We start from the raw sequence: 11,228 nt of genomic DNA, 5'->3' as shown, positions 1-11,228 counted from the left end.
AGCGCTTAAGGCAAGTGCACTTGCAAGGCTCCCCACCTGTCTTCTTCCGCCGCCAGGCTACTGAGGGACCGCTTCCATCTCTCGGTGCATGGCTGTGCATTTGGCTGCTTCCCCATGCTTTGCATCTCACTGCGCTTGCCTCCCTCCCTCCCTCACCTCGCTTTGCCCTCACCGGCCATGCACTCAGCAGAGGCCTGGGCTTTGCAGAGCATCCTGGAAGTCACCTCTCTAGTGCCGGTGCAAGAACCACCTAACCCAGAAACCTGTCCCACAACTGTCCTCAGGACAGGCCCATTCCTCACCCCACCAGTAACCCTCCCCCAAACCCTCAACCCCATGGAGTAGGTCTACACCTAAGCTCAAACCTATCCCAAGTCTCACCCTACCCCATCTTCCATACTGAAATCGCACCTGACCCCTGTCCCCCACCTCTTCCCTAAACCTCACCTAACCCAAGCCTAAGGCCAATGCTGACCCCAATTCACAGCCAAAAGCTGAAGCCCAACGGAACCCCCGCCCTAACACCTAATTGGACCCTCAGCCCAACCTCTGATCAAGACCTGCACAGCAGGTCTCTAGATGCCACCAGGGCCCCAACCCCAGCAAGGAAAACCAGGGAGGACAGGACTCCCTTGGACGGTACATGAAATGGGAGGTCCCCAGTGTGGGAAAGCACGGGCGTGAGGCTGGTGCCTTGTCCTCTTTCTGTCCATCCAATCCAGCCTTGCCAGCCTCCTGAACCACTGTGACTCTGTGTTTGCGCGAAGGGAGGGGTGATTCTCTCCCTAAACCCAATTGCTCTGTCTTTCTCTCTCTCTCTCTCTCCCATCTCTCTCTCTCTCTCTCTCTCTCTCTCTCTCTCTCTCTCTATCTCTCTCTCTCACTCTGTGTGTGTGTGTGTGTGTGTGTGGGTGTCTGCACCGAACTTAATTCCAGGCTTCACTAGATCCCACAGGGTGGGGATGGCTTGCAATACATTGGGAGGTGGCTGCACAAGGCCCCCTGGGCCTCTGTCCTTCTGAGCACAGCCAGCTCCCATGCCAACCCTCCCACCGTACTTCGTTGCGGGGACTGAGCATTCCAGCCCTGTGGCCAACTGCTTCTTCTGACTGCCAGGCTTCTTCTTCACCTCGTGTCTTCTCAAGGTGGCAACTCCAACAGCTTCCAACCATCTCCCTTGTGCTTCCTAGGGTGTGTGTTGGCAAGGCGGTGTGTAACTGCCAGGGTCATTGGGCTCCTTCCCCAAGGATCCCAAATCACTGGGGGTTCTTCTTCACAACAGCAGCCCGCACCTCTCACCCTGCAAAGTGGGATCCCACTTTGCAGTATGTGCTTCCCAGGGGGAGACACTGTGTCCCAGCCCTCCTTCCTCCCCACTGCACGCATGTAGGCACCCAGCGAGGCTCTGGAATCTCTCCGTCTAGTCTGCCTGCTGGATGTGCTGACAGCAGAGACTCCTCCTGGGGGCTTGTGCATGGGCTCAACAAGATGGCAGGCATACCAGGAGCCTCAGCTTTCTAGTCAAGCAAATGGCTGAGTGTGCTCTATGCTTCTCTGTGTCCCTCCTTCTCTTGGCTAGTCTGTCCTGGCATTGAAGCTCAGGGTCTTCAAGCTGCCTAGGAAAGTCCACAGGCAAGCAGGCCGGCAGGCAGGCAGGCAGGCAGGAAAGGCTTTCTTGGAACACTTGAGCCAAGCCTCATTTCAGTGATAGCAATTTCATCTATTCAAGGAGTAGGCATCCCACATAGAGAAGGTTGGGCAAAGCCACAAAGAAGCCCCTCAGGTACCCACAGGATGTCATGCCAGGCAGTAGAGGGGCGGGTGGAGTGGCTGAGTGATGGGTGGGTACGGGTCCGGCCGGGGAGCTGCTGGCCACAGGCTAGATGTGCTTGCAGCCAGAAGCGAGAAACCAGTGAGCTAGGCAAGAGCAGTGGGGGTGGGTGTGAGTGCGCCACCGTGCGGAAGTGCGGGGTGTGGCACGGGCCTGCGGGTGGTCAGAGTGTGTGGGGTGGGCAGGGGCTCCCTAGGCAGGGCTGTGAGCACAGTGGAGCTAGGGTTTGAGTGTGTGTGGAGCAGGTGATTGTGATTGTGACTGTGAGGGAGTCAGCGTGCCAGGAGGGTGTGTGAGCATGTGTGGGGAAAGTGTGCAGAAGGCAGGGGCCTGAGCGGGTGCGGGCTGGGGTTGTGAAGAAGCAGACTAAGGTGGTCTGGCTTGGATGAAAGAAGAGGGCGGGGCGGGGGGGGGGTGGGAGGGCGGGAGGAGGGGGGGCAGTAGGCCTGGGGTGGGCCGTCGTGGAGAGGTGGAAGGCCGGGGGCGGGCCCCCGGGGCCGGGTGGAGGCAAAGCCTACAGCACCCGGTATTCCCAGGCGGTTCTCCCATCCAAGTACTAACCAGGCCCGACCCTGCTTAGCTTCCGAGATCAGACGAGATCGGGCGCGTTCAGGGTGGTATGGCCGTAGACGCCTGCTGCCGCTGCGCGCAGCCCCAAATGCTGCTCGCCGCCTCTGCAGCCCTCCGCTCTCCACGCTCTCGCCAGCCTCTGCCTGCGGGCTCTCGCCTCACACACACCCTGCTGCGCCTGCCTGCTCGCACACAGCAGCATGAGCACGCTCGCACCAACGCACGGACCGCATCTGCCAGCACAGACCAACACTCTGCTGCTCTCGCCAGCAAGCGCTCTCTCCCCCCTACTCCACCCCAACCTTCCCCACACACGCACTAATGCCCAGAAGGGACCGAGGCGCCGCATCGATTTCCCAGCGACGACACTGCCCTGCCCTCACTACCCCCAGCCTGCCGTGCGTCAGCCTTAAGCGCTTAAGGCAAGTGCACTTGCAAGGCTCCCCACCTGTCTTCTCTCCGGCCGCCAGGCTACTGAGGGACCGCTTCCATCTCTCGGTGCATGGCTGTGCATTTGGCTGCTTCCCCATGCTTTGCATCTCACTGCGCTTGCCTCCCTCCCTCCCTCACCTCGCTTTGCCCTCACCGGCCATGCACTCAGCAGAGGCCTGGGGCTTTGCAGAGCATCCTGGAAGTCACCTCTCTAGTGCCCGGTGCAGAAGAACCACCTAACCCAGAAACCTGGTCCACAACTGTCCTCAGGACAGGCCCATTCCTCACCCCACCAGTAACCCTCCCCCCAAACCCTCAACCCCATGGAGTAGGTCTACACCTAAGCTCAAACCTTATCCCAAGTCTCACCCTAAACCCCATCTTCCATACTGAAAATCGCACCTGACCCCCTGTTCCCCCACCCTCTTCCCTAAACCTCACCTAACCCAAGCCTAAGGCCAATGCTGACCCCAATTCACAGCCAAAAGCTGAAGTCCAACGGAACCCCCCGCCCTAACACCTAATTGGACCCTTCAGCCAACCTCTGATCAAGACCTGCACAGCAGGTCTCTAGATGCCACCAGGGCCCCAACCCAGCAAGGAAAACCAGGGAGGACAGGACTCCCTTGGACGGTACATGAAATGGGAGGTCCCCAGTGTGGGAAAGCAAGGGCGTGAGGCTGGTGCCTTGTCCTCTTTCTGTCCATCCAATCCAGCCTTGCCAGCCTCCTGAAACCACTGTGACTCTGTGTTTGCGCGAAGGGAGGGGTGATTCTCTCCCTAAACCAATTGCTCTGTCTTTCTCTCTCTCTCTCTCTCCCATCTCTCTCTCTCTCTCTCTCTCTCTCTCTCTCTCTCTCTCTCTATCTCTCTCTCTCACTCTGTGTGTGTGTGTGTGTGTGTGTGTGTGTGTCTGCACCGAACTTAATTCCAGGCTTCACTAGATCCCACAGGGTGGGGATGGCTTGCATACATTGAGGTGGCTGCACAAGGCCCCCTGGGCCTCTGTCCTTCTGAGCACAGCCCAGCTCCCATGCCAACCCTCCCACCGTACTTCGTTGCGGGGACTGAGCATTCCAGCCCTGGTGGCCAACTGCTTCTTCTGACTGCCAGGTTCTTCTTCACCTCGTGTCTTCTCAAGGTGGCAACTCCAACAGCTTCCAACCCATCTCCCTTGTGCTTCCTAGGGTGTGTGTTGGCAAGGCGGTGTGTAACTGCAGGGTCATTGGGCTCCTTCCCCCCAAGGATCCCAAATCACTGGGGGTTCTTCTTCACAACAGCAGCCCGCACCTCTCACCCTGCAAAGTGGGATCCCACTTTGCAGTATGTGCTTCCCAGGGGGAGACACTGTGTCCCAGCCCTCCTTCCTCCCCACTGCACGCATGTAGGCACCCAGCGAGGCTCTGGAATCTCTCCGTCTAGTCTGCCTGCTGGATGTGCTGACAGCAGAGACTCCTCCTGGGGGCTTGTGCATGGGCTCAACAAGATGGCAGGCATACCAGGAGCCTCAGCTTTCTAGTCAAGCAAATGGCTGGAGTGTGCTCTATGCTTCTCTGTGTCCCTCCTTCTCTTGGCTAGTCTGTCCTGGCATTGAAGCTCAGGGTCTTCAAGCTGCTAGGAAAGTCCACAGGCAAGCAGGCCGGCAGGCAGGCAGGCAGGCAGGAAAGGCTTTCTTGGAACACTTGAGCCAAGCCTCATTTCAGTGATAGCAATTCATCTATTCAAGGAGTAGGCATCCCACATAGAGAAGGTTGGGCAAAGCCACAAAGAAGCCCCTCAGGTACCCACAGGATGTCATGCCAGGCAGTAGAGGGGCGGGTGGAGTGGCTGAGTGATGGGTGGGTACGGGTCCGGCCGGGGAGCTGCTGGCCACAGGCTAGATGTGCTTGCAGCCAGAAGCGAGAAACCAGTGAGCTAGGCAAGAGCAGTGGGGGTGGGTGTGAGTGCGCCACCGTGCGGAAGTGCGGGGTGCTGGCACGGGCCTGCGGTGTGGTCAGAGTGTGTGGGGTGGGCAGGGGCTCCCTAGGCAGGGCTGTGAGCACAGTGGAGCTAGGGTTTGAGTGTGTGTGGAGCAGGTGATTGTGATTGTGACTGTGAGGGAGTCAGCGTGCCAGGAGGGTGTGTGAGCATGTGTGGGGAAAGTGTGCAGAAGGCAGGCTGAGCGGTGCGGGCTGGGGTTGTGAAGAAGCAGACTAAGGTGGGCTGGCTTGGATGAAAGAAGAGGGCGGGGGGGGGGGGGGGTGGAGGGCGGCGGAGGAGGCAGTAGGCCTGGGGTGGGCGTGGAGAGGTGGAAGGCCGGGGCGGGCCCCCGGGCCGGGTGGAGGCAAAAGCCTACAGCACCCGGTATTCCCAGGCGGTCTCCCATCCAAGTACTAACCAGGCCCGACCCTGCTTAGCTTCCGAGATCAGACGAGATCGGGCGCGTTCAGGGTGGTATGGCCGTAGACGCCTGCTGCCGCTGCGCGCAGCCCCAAATGCTGCTCGCCGCCTCTGCAGCCTCCGCTCTCCACGCTCTCGCCAGCCTCTGCCTGCGGCTCTCGCCTCACACACACCTGCTGCGCCTGCCTGCTCGCACAACTGCATCGGAGCACGCTCGCACCAACGCACGGACCGCAGCCTCTGCCAGCAAGCCGAGCCTGCTGCTCTCGCCGCCAAGCGCTCTCTCCCCCCTTCCACCCAACCTTCCCCACACACGCACTAATGCCCAGAAGGAGACCGGGCCGATTTCCCAGCGACTCACTGCCCTGCCCTCCTACCCCACAGCCTGCCTGCGTCAGCCTTAAGCGCTTAAGGCAAGTGCACTTGCAAGGCTCCCCACCTGTCTTCTCCGGCCGCCAGGCTACTGAGGGACCGCTTCCATCTCTCGGTGCATGGCTGTGCATTTGGCTGCTTCCCCATGCTTTGCATCTCACTGCGCTTGCCTCCCTCCCTCCCTCACCTCGCTTTGCCCTCACCGGCCATGCACTCAGCAGAGGCCTGGGCTTTGCAGAGCATCCTGGAAGTCACCTCTCTAGTGCCGGTGCAGAACCACCTAACCCAGAAACCTGGTCCACAACTGTCCTCAGGACAGGCCCATTCCTCACCCCACCAGTAACCCTCCCCCAAACCCTCAACCCCATGGAGTAGGTCTACACCTAAGCTCAAACCTATCCCAAGTCTCACCCTAACCCCATCTTCCATACTGAAATCGCACCTGACCCCTGTCCCCCACCTCTTCCCTAAACCTCACCTAACCCAAGCCTAAGGCCAATGCTGACCCCAATTCACAGCCAAAAGCTGAAGGCCAACGGAACCCCCGCCCTAACACCTAATTGGACCCTTCAGCCCAACCTCTGATCAAGACCTGCACAGCAGGTCTCTAGATGCCACCAGGGCCCCAACCCAGCAAGGAAAACCAGGGAGGACAGGACTCCCTTGGACGGTACATGAAATGGGAGGTCCCCAGTGTGGGAAAGCACGGGCGTGAGGCTGGTGCCTTGTCCTCTTTCTGTCCATCCAATCCAGCCTTGCCAGCCTCCTGAAACCACTGTGACTCTGTGTTTGCGCGAAGGGAGGGGTGATTCTCTCCCTAAACCAATTGCTCTGTCTTTCTCTCTCTCTCTCTCTCCCATCTCTCTCTCTCTCTCTCTCTCTCTCTCTCTCTCTCTCTATCTCTCTCTCTCACTCTGTGTGTGTGTGTGTGTGTGTGTGTGTGTCTGCACCGAACTTAATTCCAGGCTTCACTAGATCCCACAGGGTGGGGATGGCTTGCATACATTGGAGGTGGCTGCACAAGGCCCCCTGGGCCTCTGTCCTTCTGAGCACAGCCCAGCTCCCATGCCAACCCTCCCACCGTACTTCGTTGCGGGGACTGAGCATTCCAGCCCTGGTGGCCAACTGCTTCTTCTGACTGCCAGGCTTCTTCTTCACCTCGTGTCTTCTCAAGGTGGCAACTCCAACAGCTTCCAACCCATCTCCCTTGTGCTTCCTAGGGTGTGTGTTGGCAAGGCGGTGTGTAACTGCAGGGTCATTGGGCTCCTTCCCCCAAGGATCCCAAATCACTGGGGGTTCTTCTTCACAACAGCAGCCCGCACCTCTCACCCTGCAAAGTGGGATCCCACTTTGCAGTATGTGCTTCCCAGGGGGAGACACTGTGTCCCAGCCCTCCTTCCTCCCCACTGCACGCATGTAGGCACCCAGCGAGGCTCTGGAATCTCTCCGTCTAGTCTGCCTGCTGGATGTGCTGACAGCAGAGACTCCTCCTGGGGGCTTGTGCATGGGCTCAACAAGATGGCAGGCATACCAGGAGCCTCAGCTTTCTAGTCAAGCAAATGGCTGGAGTGTGCTCTATGCTTCTCTGTGTCCCTCCTTCTCTTGGCTAGTCTGTCCTGGCATTGAAGCTCAGGGTCTTCAAGCTGCTAGGAAAGTCCACAGGCAAGCAGGCCGGCAGGCAGGCAGGCAGGCAGGAAAGGCTTTCTTGGAACACTTGAGCCAAGCCTCATTTCAGTGATAGCAATTCATCTATTCAAGGAGTAGGCATCCCACATAGAGAAGGTTGGGCAAAGCCACAAAGAAGCCCCTCAGGTACCCACAGGATGTCATGCCAGGCAGTAGAGGGGCGGGTGGAGTGGCTGAGTGATGGGTGGGTACGGGTCCGGCCGGGGAGCTGCTGGCCACAGGCTAGATGTGCTTGCAGCCAGAAGCGAGAAACCAGTGAGCTAGGCAAGAGCAGTGGGGTGGGTGTGAGTGCGCCACCGTGCGGAAGTGCGGGGTGTGGCACGGGCCTGCGGTGTGGTCAGAGTGTGTGGGGTGGGCAGGGGCTCCCTAGGCAGGGCTGTGAGCACAGTGGAGCTAGGGTTTGAGTGTGTGTGGAGCAGGTGATTGTGATTGTGACTGTGAGGGAGTCAGCGTGCCAGGAGGGTGTGTGAGCATGTGTGGGGAAAGTGTGCAGAAGGCAGGCTGAGCGGTGCGGGCTGGGGTTGTGAAGAAGCAGACTAAGGTGGGCTGGCTTGGATGAAAGAAGAGGGCGGGGGGGGGGGGGGGTGGAGGGCGGCGGAGGAGGCAGTAGGCCTGGGGTGGGCGTGGAGAGGTGGAAGGCCGGGGCGGGCCCCCGGGCCGGGTGGAGGCAAAAGCCTACAGCACCCGGTATTCCCAGGCGGTCTCCCATCCAAGTACTAACCAGGCCCGACCCTGCTTAGCTTCCGAGATCAGACGAGATCGGGCGCGTTCAGGGTGGTATGGCCGTAGACGCCTGCTGCCGCTGCGCGCAGCCCCAAATGCTGCTCGCCGCCTCTGCAGCCTCCGCTCTCCACGCTCTCGCCAGCCTCTGCCTGCGGCTCTCGCCTCACACACACCTGCTGCGCCTGCCTGCTCGCACAACTGCATCGGAGCACGCTCGCACCAACGCACGGACCGCAGCCTCTGCCAGCAAGCCGAGCCTGCTGCTCTCGCCGCCAAGCGCTCTCTCCCCCCTTCCACCCAACCTTCCCCACACACGCACTAATGCCCAGAAGGAGACCGGGCCGATTTCCCAGCGACTCACTGCCCTGCCCTCCTACCCCACAGCCTGCCTGCGTCAGCCTTAAGCGCTTAAGGCAAGTGCACTTGCAAGGCTCCCCACCTGTCTTCTCCGGCCGCCAGGCTACTGAGGGACCGCTTCCATCTCTCGGTGCATGGCTGTGCATTTGGCTGCTTCCCCATGCTTTGCATCTCACTGCGCTTGCCTCCCTCCCTCCCTCACCTCGCTTTGCCCTCACCGGCCATGCACTCAGCAGAGGCCTGGGCTTTGCAGAGCATCCTGGAAGTCACCTCTCTAGTGCCGGTGCAGAACCACCTAACCCAGAAACCTGGTCCACAACTGTCCTCAGGACAGGCCCATTCCTCACCCCACCAGTAACCCTCCCCCAAACCCTCAACCCCATGGAGTAGGTCTACACCTAAGCTCAAACCTATCCCAAGTCTCACCCTAACCCCATCTTCCATACTGAAATCGCACCTGACCCCTGTCCCCCACCTCTTCCCTAAACCTCACCTAACCCAAGCCTAAGGCCAATGCTGACCCCAATTCACAGCCAAAAGCTGAAGGCCAACGGAACCCCCGCCCTAACACCTAATTGGACCCTTCAGCCCAACCTCTGATCAAGACCTGCACAGCAGGTCTCTAGATGCCACCAGGGCCCCAACCCAGCAAGGAAAACCAGGGAGGACAGGACTCCCTTGGACGGTACATGAAATGGGAGGTCCCCAGTGTGGGAAAGCACGGGCGTGAGGCTGGTGCCTTGTCCTCTTTCTGTCCATCCAATCCAGCCTTGCCAGCCTCCTGAAACCACTGTGACTCTGTGTTTGCGCGAAGGGAGGGGTGATTCTCTCCCTAAACCAATTGCTCTGTCTTTCTCTCTCTCTCTCTCTCCCATCTCTCTCTCTCTCTCTCTCTCTCTCTCTCTCTCTCTCTCTCTCTATCTCTCTCTCTCACTCTGTGTGTGTGTGTGTGTGTGTGTGTGCCTGCACCGAACTTAATTCCAGGCTTCACTAGATCCCACAGGGTGGGGATGGCTTGCATACATTGGAGGTGGCTGCACAAGGCCCCCTGGGCCTCTGTCCTTCTGAGCACAGCCCAGCTCCCATGCCAACCCTCCCACCGTACTTCGTTGCGGGGACTGAGCATTCCAGCCCTGGTGGCCAACTGCTTCTTCTGACTGCCAGGCTTCTTCTTCACCTCGTGTCTTCTCAAGGTGGCAACTCCAACAGCTTCCAACCCATCTCCCTTGTGCTTCCTAGGGTGTGTGTTGGCAAGGCGGTGTGTAACTGCAGGGTCATTGGGCTCCTTCCCCCAAGGATCCCAAATCACTGGGGGTTCTTCTTCACAACAGCAGCCCGCACCTCTCACCCTGCAAAGTGGGATCCCACTTTGCAGTATGTGCTTCCCAGGGGGAGACACTGTGTCCCAGCCCTCCTTCCTCCCCACTGCACGCATGTAGGCACCCAGCGAGGCTCTGGAATCTCTCCGTCTAGTCTGCCTGCTGGATGTGCTGACAGCAGAGACTCCTCCTGGGGGCTTGTGCATGGGCTCAACAAGATGGCAGGCATACCAGGAGCCTCAGCTTTCTAGTCAAGCAAATGGCTGGAGTGTGCTCTATGCTTCTCTGTGTCCCTCCTTCTCTTGGCTAGTCTGTCCTGGCATTGAAGCTCAGGGTCTTCAAGCTGCTAGGAAAGTCCACAGGCAAGCAGGCCGGCAGGCAGGCAGGCAGGCAGGAAAGGCTTTCTTGGAACACTTGAGCCAAGCCTCATTTCAGTGATAGCAATTCATCTATTCAAGGAGTAGGCATCCCACATAGAGAAGGTTGGGCAAAGCCACAAAGAAGCCCCTCAGGTACCCACAGGAAGTCATGCCAGGCAGTAGAGGGGCGGGTGGAGTGGCTGAGTGATGGGTGGGTACGGGTCCGGCCGGGGAGCTGCTGGCCACAGGCTAGATGTGCTTGCAGCCAGAAGCGAGAAACCAGTGAGCTAGGCAAGAGCAGTGGGGTGGGTGTGAGTGCGCCACCGTGCGGAAGTGCGGGGTGTGGCACGGGCCTGCGGTGTGGTCAGAGTGTGTGGGGTGGGCAGGGGCTCCCTAGGCAGGGCTGTGAGCACAGTGGAGCTAGGGTTTGAGTGTGTGTGGAGCAGGTGATTGTGATTGTGACTGTGAGGGAGTCAGCGTGCCAGGAGGGTGTGTGAGCATGTGTGGGGAAAGTGTGCAGAAGGCAGGCTGAGCGGTGCGGGCTGGGGTTGTGAAGAAGCAGACTAAGGTGGGCTGGCTTGGATGAAAGAAGAGGGCGGGGGGGGGGGGGGGGGGGGGTGGAGGGCGGCGGAGGAGGCAGTAGGCCTGGGGTGGGCGTGGAGAGGTGGAAGGCCGGGGCGGGCCCCCGGGCCGGGTGGAGGCAAAAGCCTACAGCACCCGGTATTCCCAGGCGGTCTCCCATCCAAGTACTAACCAGGCCCGACCCTGCTTAGCTTCCGAGATCAGACGAGATCGGGCGCGTTCAGGGTGGTATGGCCGTAGACGCCTGCTGCCGCTGCGCGCAGCCCCAAATGCTGCTCGCCGCCTCTGCAGCCTCCGCTCTCCACGCTCTCGCCAGCCTCTGCCTGCGGCTCTCGCCTCACACACACCTGCTGCGCCTGCCTGCTCGCACAACTGCATCGGAGCACGCTCGCACCAACGCACGGACCGCAGCCTCTGCCAGCAAGCCGAGCCTGCTGCTCTCGCCGCCAAGCGCTCTCTCCCCCCTTCCACCCAACCTTCCCCACACACGCACTAATGCCCAGAAGGAGACCGGGCCGATTTCCCAGCGACTCACTGCCCTGCCCTCCTACCCCACAGCCTGCCTGCGTCAGCCTTGCACATTCAAGCGCTTAAGGCAAGTGCACTTGCAAGGCTCCC

General features: G+C 59.8%; 4 non-coding genes across 4 annotated transcripts; all 4 read right to left on the bottom strand.

Annotated features, from left to right (window-relative positions):
* Positions 1-2,342: 2,342 nt before the first annotated feature.
* LOC122120937 lies at positions 2,343-2,462 on the bottom strand. The gene has a single exon (XR_006149841.1). It is a non-coding gene; the product is annotated as a 5S ribosomal RNA (ribosomal RNA).
* A 2,699-nt stretch (positions 2,463-5,161) lies between these two features.
* LOC122120921 lies at positions 5,162-5,280 on the bottom strand. The gene has a single exon (XR_006149825.1). It is a non-coding gene; the product is annotated as a 5S ribosomal RNA (ribosomal RNA).
* A 2,662-nt stretch (positions 5,281-7,942) lies between these two features.
* Positions 7,943-8,061, bottom strand: LOC122120919. The gene has a single exon (XR_006149823.1). It is a non-coding gene; the product is annotated as a 5S ribosomal RNA (ribosomal RNA).
* Positions 8,062-10,733: 2,672 nt separating this feature from the next.
* LOC122120918 lies at positions 10,734-10,852 on the bottom strand. Its single transcript, XR_006149822.1, has one exon. It is a non-coding gene; the product is annotated as a 5S ribosomal RNA (ribosomal RNA).
* Between the last annotated feature and the right edge of the window lie 376 nt (positions 10,853-11,228).

Source organism: Dipodomys spectabilis, unplaced genomic scaffold, assembly GCF_019054845.1.
Source record: "Dipodomys spectabilis isolate Male_0828 unplaced genomic scaffold, ASM1905484v1 ptg000178l, whole genome shotgun sequence".
Classification (NCBI taxonomy): Eukaryota; Metazoa; Chordata; class Mammalia; order Rodentia; family Heteromyidae; genus Dipodomys; species Dipodomys spectabilis.
This window is presented reverse-complemented; position numbering and strand designations above follow the sequence as displayed.